Raw genomic sequence first — 7,569 nt, 5'->3', positions numbered from 1 at the left:
TCAGTGTAAGTCTTCTGTACCAGAGTTGAGGTATATTGGCAAGCCCAGTCATTCATTTTACTAAACACATTTAATTCTGAACATCTGACTAAGAAGGCTTCAGACCCTAACAGCATTACTCTTGTAACTTTTGCCAGCCTTCAGGGAATTGAGAGGAGGTAATGGATTGGGGATGTCACGCTTACACATGGCTGCTAGCTGGACTAGGCTGGAATTTAGCTAGCCTGTGCTCTCTGCACACTCATGGAAACTGAATCTGGCTCATGTGGCTCAAAATCTTTCTCAATTAGGCATTCCTTTCCCATGTTCCAGTGTTCCAAAAGCTTCAAAGTGAATATTCTTTGCATAGCGTTCTGTAATCATTGCTGCACTACTTTTTATTTCTGGCTGCTTGGTGTCAGAAACGGCCAGCGGAGACACCTGGTGCTTTCCTCACATCCTTCTACTGCTGCCAGGAAAAGGATCAATCTGATCTGCCACATCTCCTCACAAATCTCAGGAGGTACCCAGCCTCACCAACTCATAGCCACTACTAAAAAGACCATATGTTTTTAATCTATATACATTCAAGTTATTTCAGTCAGCGTAATTTTTTTCCTTACCACAGTTGTACCGTGGGGAGAAACTATGTCAAGTATGAACTTCTACAGCTGCAAGAAAGATATGGCAAAGCTTTTCTTGTTCCTTTTATGGAACAGGACAATGATTTTAGATGGAGTAGATTCAACTTGTGAAGTTTCTGCTATGACATATCTAGTGAATCAATTCTCAGCCTCCCTTAAAAATATAGCACGGCACTCCTGTATGGTCAGGCTACGTGTTCAAACTGGAAGTGTTGACAAAAAAAATAAAGAAAAGCTTCTTATTTATGAGACACATGGGGAAAATGATTCAGAAAATAAAAAGTCACTTCCATGTAAGCTTTTTAAAAAAGGAGGTTTCCCATCTGGAGGCAGAAAGTTCATAAAAGGTCATTCAGCTTTGTAGCATTTAGCTGTAAAAACAGAAAAGTCAGTATAAACAACAGATTGCTTCTCTGAGGACCAAGTAATCAGGTAGAACCAGTCACGACTCTTCTGCTGAAGTGAGACGGACAGCACGAAAAGCCAAGAGCTAAGGCCCATCCCAGCTCAGCAGACAGCATTCACATGAGATCAACAAGGTTCATGTCTCTGCTCCAGCATATTGGTCTCCTCCCTAGAGCACTCCCCAAGGATATGGAGGTTGAATGGGATGGTTTGGACCCCATGAATTCTCTACCAAACTTTCTTCTCAGGTGTTAAAATTTTCTGTTGGGCCTTCATGTTGCAAGAGAGTACTACACATACGACTGATGAGGTTTTTTTGTAGGTCGGTCTTGCTCTCTATTTCTAAGACCTTTTAAAGGGGTTTTGGTTTTATCCCAGTGTGGAACAGCAACACATTTTTAATCTCAAAAATCTTTTGGGACAAGGAAACCATTTCCTGCCCAGCTCTACAATTAATCACAGCACATCCCTCTTACAGTGTGCTACAGATAAATAATTCATTACAGCTGCCTCTTCCCTCCATGCGGGGTAGGCAGTTGTGATCATTTCTACAGGAAGAAGGAGAAAGTTAATTCTTTCTATGCTGGCCTCCAGAGAAGGATTTAGACCCTCTCACAAGGAGCTTTGATGAATTAATAAACTTCCTCAGTATTTACCACACTTGTCCAGAAACTGAGTTCAATTGCAGCTCCTTAATTTTCCAGATAACATCTTTAGAGTTTGAGAAGACTTGTCTAACCAGTGCCTACAGTCAAACTGTGAACAATTATCTTACTTTCATTAACAAGATGGATCAGGATTTTGCTACAGTATGAGCTATACAAATATCAGGATGAACATTTACAGCCATCGCTACTGCAAGTTGGAGTCATGATTGCTGCTTTGACATTCATGTTGTTTTGACAATGCAGCCCTGATCCATGCCTTAAAGAAAAGATTTGTTCGTGTCTGGTGAATTAGGGATTAAAAAAAGATAGACAAGCATGGAAGCAGTCTGTTAACACAGGTTGGATGCAAGGGAGCCAAAGGTAGAGTCAGTTTGGCAGGGAGGGTAGAGGAAGGCAGTGCAGACCTGTGTGGTGGCATGGGCAGGGAAACCAGGGCAAAGTCCTGTTGAAGCTGTTGTCTCTGTTCTGGGGCTCCTGCTTGCAGGCCCCTCTGATCTGAGATTTTGTTTAAAAGCCAAATCCTGGTCCCATATAGCATAAGCTATGTGAAACCTATTGCTCTACATCCACCACTTGCATGGAGAAACATGCTCCATGTGCAGCTGAGACACTGCCAGGGTCCTGGGGGCATTGATGGGCCTGACCAGTCCCATGTGGGACCCCCACCCCACCCTGCCCATTGGCCCAGGGGATCTATTTAAAGCTCAGTCCAGGGCAATTGCCCTCTTTGCCTAGCCATGGTTCCTGCTTAGTTGGACCCTGACCCATGAGTTGATGTCCCTGTCCCCATGGAGGTGCCTGATGCCCTGGGCTGAGAGCAGTGGGGTGGGCTGTGGCTGCAGAGGCTCTGCCCTGCCCTGCCAACCTGCCGAGCCCCTCCATGAAAGTTTAGGTAAAGCTGGGAAGATCAAGGTCTGACTTCAAGATCTTAGCTATTTCAGAGCATGGGGAAAGCTTCCTCAGCAGCTGCTGTGAACGACAGGGATATGCAAGAGCCTGGGGGCTGGTAACACCTCCAGTGAATAACACAGTGAAGTTGGGATTTCTGTACAACTGCTTTGATGCCCACTCAGTGCAGCTGCAAGGATGACAGATGTGCTAAAATAGGCTTGGCACCCCTGAAAATCTGACCCTGCTGAATAAAAGAAGGCAGAAAGGAGGTGAGAAAGGGAGGAGAAAATGATTCATCTAATGGCTTTCATACACAGTTTGAGATCCCGTTTTCTTTCAGAAATGCTATTCTTGTGCCTCTTAAAACTCTATGAAAACTCTTTCTATCCTCATGTGGGTTGTTGGAAATGCACAGCATTAATTGATTTGTCAATTAAGTATGCAGCATGTTCCATAAGTGCAAAGTGGTTAGTGTTAATACTCTGACTATTGCATTTTTATAGAAGCATGTTCCTAGAAATCATACCTCATCTTGTTTACACAACTATTAGACCAAAATTTGTACCTGCCTGATTATGAAAATAATACTGTCAGCAACATGCAATTAATTTTATCATAGTGTGAAAATCTGTTGTAAGAAACACCTGAACTGCCATAAAAACAACTTCATTTCTTACTCTGTCACGTATGCTACCGCAAGAGATACATGCCAACTTCCTAAGGAAGTGCACAGGAGCTGCAGAGGTGAAAATTTGGCCTCAATTTTGAGTTCAGGTTCTCATATAAAACGGTACCTCCTTAGTAAAATCACAGGACTGTGTGTGTAACTCAAAAACTTGCAACTTGGCTCATACTTGAGCAATTTTGGCACCATTCCTCACACTGAAGAATAGTGGATTGCATGAAATGGCTAACAGGCAAACACTTGCATTAAAGATATACCAAATGCCCTGTGAGATCCATTTGATCACGCTAGTCCAGATCCATCTGTTTCTGTTGCTCTGTGTACTTTGCCAGACTGCTTAGTGTACAGAGAACCTCTGGCACGAAGTCATGCTAAAAACACCCTCCTGCTGCTGCCTGGCACTGGATGTGTTGGCAGGGAAGGACTTACTCAAGTCTTCCTTCTTTGCAGAGATTCCCAGCAGCCATAATAGCTTTTTAAAGACATTGACAGGCAACATAATGCAGACCAGCCCCCAGGATGCCCTAAGTTACACCAGAGGGGCTGCCTGGCCACGGGCCAGGCGAGGAGAAGGCGTTTCAGTGCTGGTTTGTTTGCCATCTCTCGCTACCGCTTGGCCTATTCTCAAACACCAGCCGTACCACACAAGCAGTCTTCAGAGGTTTCACTCATCAGTGAAATTTCCGCACAGTTCTCCTTCAGAGAGAACCATTCCTAATTGAATCTAAAACTGTCAGCACTCCTCCTGTGTCTTGGAAAGGCCTGACTTGTTAAAGACCTGCTCCATGGAAATGGAGAGCAGCGGTTTGGGCAGAGGTCCGCAGTCGTGTGCCGAGAAAGTGCTCTGATGAGGTCTGTCAAGCAGCATGTGGCCCCAGCCGGCTGTCTTGGGATGAAGAAAGGTCATACTGCAACACAGAACAACTCTGCAGTGTCCTCTGCCACCTCAACAGTGCTCCAAAGAGGAATGTTTGCTATCAGTATTTGGCACACAATACCATTGTATCCACCTTAAATTGGACTTAGCCTACAATGTGCTTCATGAACTTGAGAACTGCACGTGACACCTAAGAGAACTCAAATTTGGAGAAACTCATTCAAATGCCTCTGCTTTCTGGTGATTTGTTTAATCTTACGTCCTGTCATACACTTGGCCAGCTAGAACGTAATTTGAATGGCCAGCAATAGTGGATGTGTTAAAAAGCAAACAGCTTAAAAAAATGCAGGAGAGCAAAAGTCTTTCATTGCCATCTCCCAATTCCTCTTGTAAAAATACCCCTAACAATTCTATCTGCAATGGACTTACACTGCAGGTATAGGTATGCACTATTAATAGCCATATATTTTATTAAATATTAACATGGAACAAAAGAAAAATAGAAATTAAACATACATGTTAAAAGCTGTCTAAATAATATTAAGGGAACTAGTAAGAACAGTCTTTTGGTTTTTTTTTTCTAGGCAGAAGATTATTCTTCAAATTCCATTCTATTTAAAATGGAGTGTATGTATATATGGCCTAGTCCTGCTTCCCCAGTGGACAGTTTAACCCTAGCAATTAATACCTTACCTGGTAAAGGCAGCCCATGTGGAGAGATGGGCTATGAGAAAACTGTACTCCATCTTTTGGGCATGCCTGTGTAAGGTGAGACCCTTATTAAGGGGTAATGGTTCTGCTAGATCTACTCCAGTTGACTTTCTGAAACGCAAAGCCCAAGGGACAGCCTAATTCTGCCTTTTGGTTTCCCTTGAAATCCTATCTGAAAGTGCATCCTTCTCTCCACACTGAAATCAGAGGGACTAGCACTGTGGGATCTGCTGTTACGCCTTTAAAATCTGTGAAAGCTGGGGAGCTTTCCATGGCTTGGAGCAAGAATTAACAGAAAGAAGTTTGTTAATGGTGTGGCCAGCTGAAGAAATGATTCGCATGCAGGCTCTGCAGAAAGCCAGGCTCACAAGAGTGATGCTTTTCCTCAAAAAGCCAGGGGAGGAGAGAGGCGTATCAAATAAAGGTGAAGGTGGTGATGGAGTCGGTTTCATTGCTACTATCTATCATCACTGGAGATCTCCCTGGAGGATTTCCTACAAGATACTCTGCTAAAACAGTCCTTTCAGTGGGAGCAGGGAGGAGGACTGGGAATGCAGAAACAAAAACTACCGCCTTGATCTCGTGTCCCAGAGAAGGGAGCCTGAGCATTTGTGTCCTGCCACATGTCAGAGGCATGGGCTGAGCTCCACTCAGTTTTCCTCCTGTTTTGGCTAATTGTTTGGATTTGTCAATAGATTTCTGTTGGTATGTATTTGTTGATACTTGCTGGATTACTTCCTGATTTCTGTTCCCTGACTCAGTTTGCATCATCCATCTCCATTTCTGGAGATGGGCTCTTTGTATCAAACTGAACTCTAGAGAGAAACCTTCCTCTTAAATTGGGTACTAACATGTGGATTTGTCCTAGCTCATATCTAGTTCATGCTCAGCCTTATCAGGGCAACTTTTGCACCATGTCTTGTATTTTTAGCCTTCTAAGTACTGTTGGTGATGAAAGGACTTGAATAGGACACACCAGCTTAATTTAGACTGTTGTAATCTCCTAATACAAAGCCACTCAACTTCTCAAGACTGCTCAGAGTTTCTGTAATTTCAGTGCTATTCAACTTACACCCGTAACTAGAAATGTAGCTTTCATAAGCATTTTAAAATAATCACTCCTCTTCCACATCACTGTTTTCAGTCCTCAGTCCATTTTTCCAATGGATTTACTGGCTCTTCTGCTCTTGCTACTGCTCTAATAGCATGCTTCCACTACTATGTGAAGAATATATTTAGTAGTGTTGGCTACTGATTCAATAGTAAGTGTCACCAGAGGACTTTCACATACTTTGCAAACATTAATACATTTCTCTATTCGTTCCATATCTTCTAGTACTGACAAAATTTAGGATCTTACAAGACTGAAATATCATTGTGTTATCTGTCCTTCACAGTAGAACAAGTCTATTTGATAAAACGAGATATTCTTAATTCTTACTAAAGTGTGGCTAAAGAAATGAGGATCAAGAGGCACTGTAGAATAATGGAACAAGTCTTTTGCATATCCACTGTCTTCTCTGCAATCTACATATTGGATGCATAATTTAATTTTATGGCATTTTTCCAGACTTTGGATAGTCTTTATATTATAGAACTAAGACTAAAGAAATTAATGGTTGTTTAAAGGCAAGGTGTACATCTCAAAATGCAGAGTTTGTCTTCTGGAATCTTAACTTGGGATGAAGAAAAGACAGCTGTATCTTTTACTGAGTCCCTTTAGTTATAGCTTATTGTGCCCAAGACACTTCAGGAAGCATTTTGGTACCAGAATGTTGAAAAGAAGATATTCAGTATGGTCAGTAAAGAAAGCACCTAAGATTCTCAGAACAGCCTCCTGTCAGACTCAGATCATTTTATGCCCACCTCGCCTCCCCTCCTCCATCATTTGTGTTTTAAAGGTCAAAAAATTAATGGTCCAACTGGTACCCTCTTCTGAACCAATCCAGGAGAGCAATATATTCCAAAGCTGTACAGACAGGATTAATACTTTTGTTCATGTTTTGTATCAGGGAAGAACTCTAACTCGCAATTAGTGTGGCACTTTTAGGCAGTTAGAGGTTGACCTTTTTTCTGCTTTCAGGCTCTAAACCATATTTAGCCATTTCTCTTATCTTCAGAGAACTAATGGGATTAAACCCTCACATGTGTCGGAGCTCCACATAGATGAGTGGCAGAGGAACTGAAGATGGCTTGAGTCACCTTTCTTGGGAGACCCTAGAGTTGGTTACAGCATTCCCGATAGCTCTTTCTACGCTGAATTGAAAAAAAACACCAAACAACCCACAAAAAATCCTGTTGGGATTCTTTCCTAAAAAAGACATGTAAAATAGTCTGAACTTGAATCTTTCAGCTCCTTAAGATATTGCCTCTGTGTGTCACGTGGAGAATGTTAAGCTGACTTTCCATCAATAGCAGAGATTCCCTGTGACTGGGGACTTTGTCTGAGCCACAGTATTTTTAAATGTTGGTTTTTTTTGATGTTGCTGTACTGGTCCAGTGCAGCCTTGCGCCTGACTCCTCTCTGTAGGACCATAGCCTAAGTTGCACACGCATAATATACCACCAAGAAAGAGCTGCAAAATGTCTGCAATCATTCTTCTGTATCTACTTATTTCATTTTTCTGCAAGAACAAAGCTGAAGTGTCTGCAATATTCCAGAAGCCAGCCATGTTTATACTGCTGAAGGGTTTGGCATCTGTTGAATTC

The sequence above is a fragment of the Gymnogyps californianus genome, chromosome 7 (genome assembly GCF_018139145.2).
Source record: "Gymnogyps californianus isolate 813 chromosome 7, ASM1813914v2, whole genome shotgun sequence".
In the NCBI taxonomy this organism is placed as follows: domain Eukaryota; kingdom Metazoa; phylum Chordata; class Aves; order Accipitriformes; family Cathartidae; genus Gymnogyps; species Gymnogyps californianus.
The sequence above is the reverse complement of the archived record's forward strand: the minus strand, read 5'-3'. Positions refer to the sequence as shown.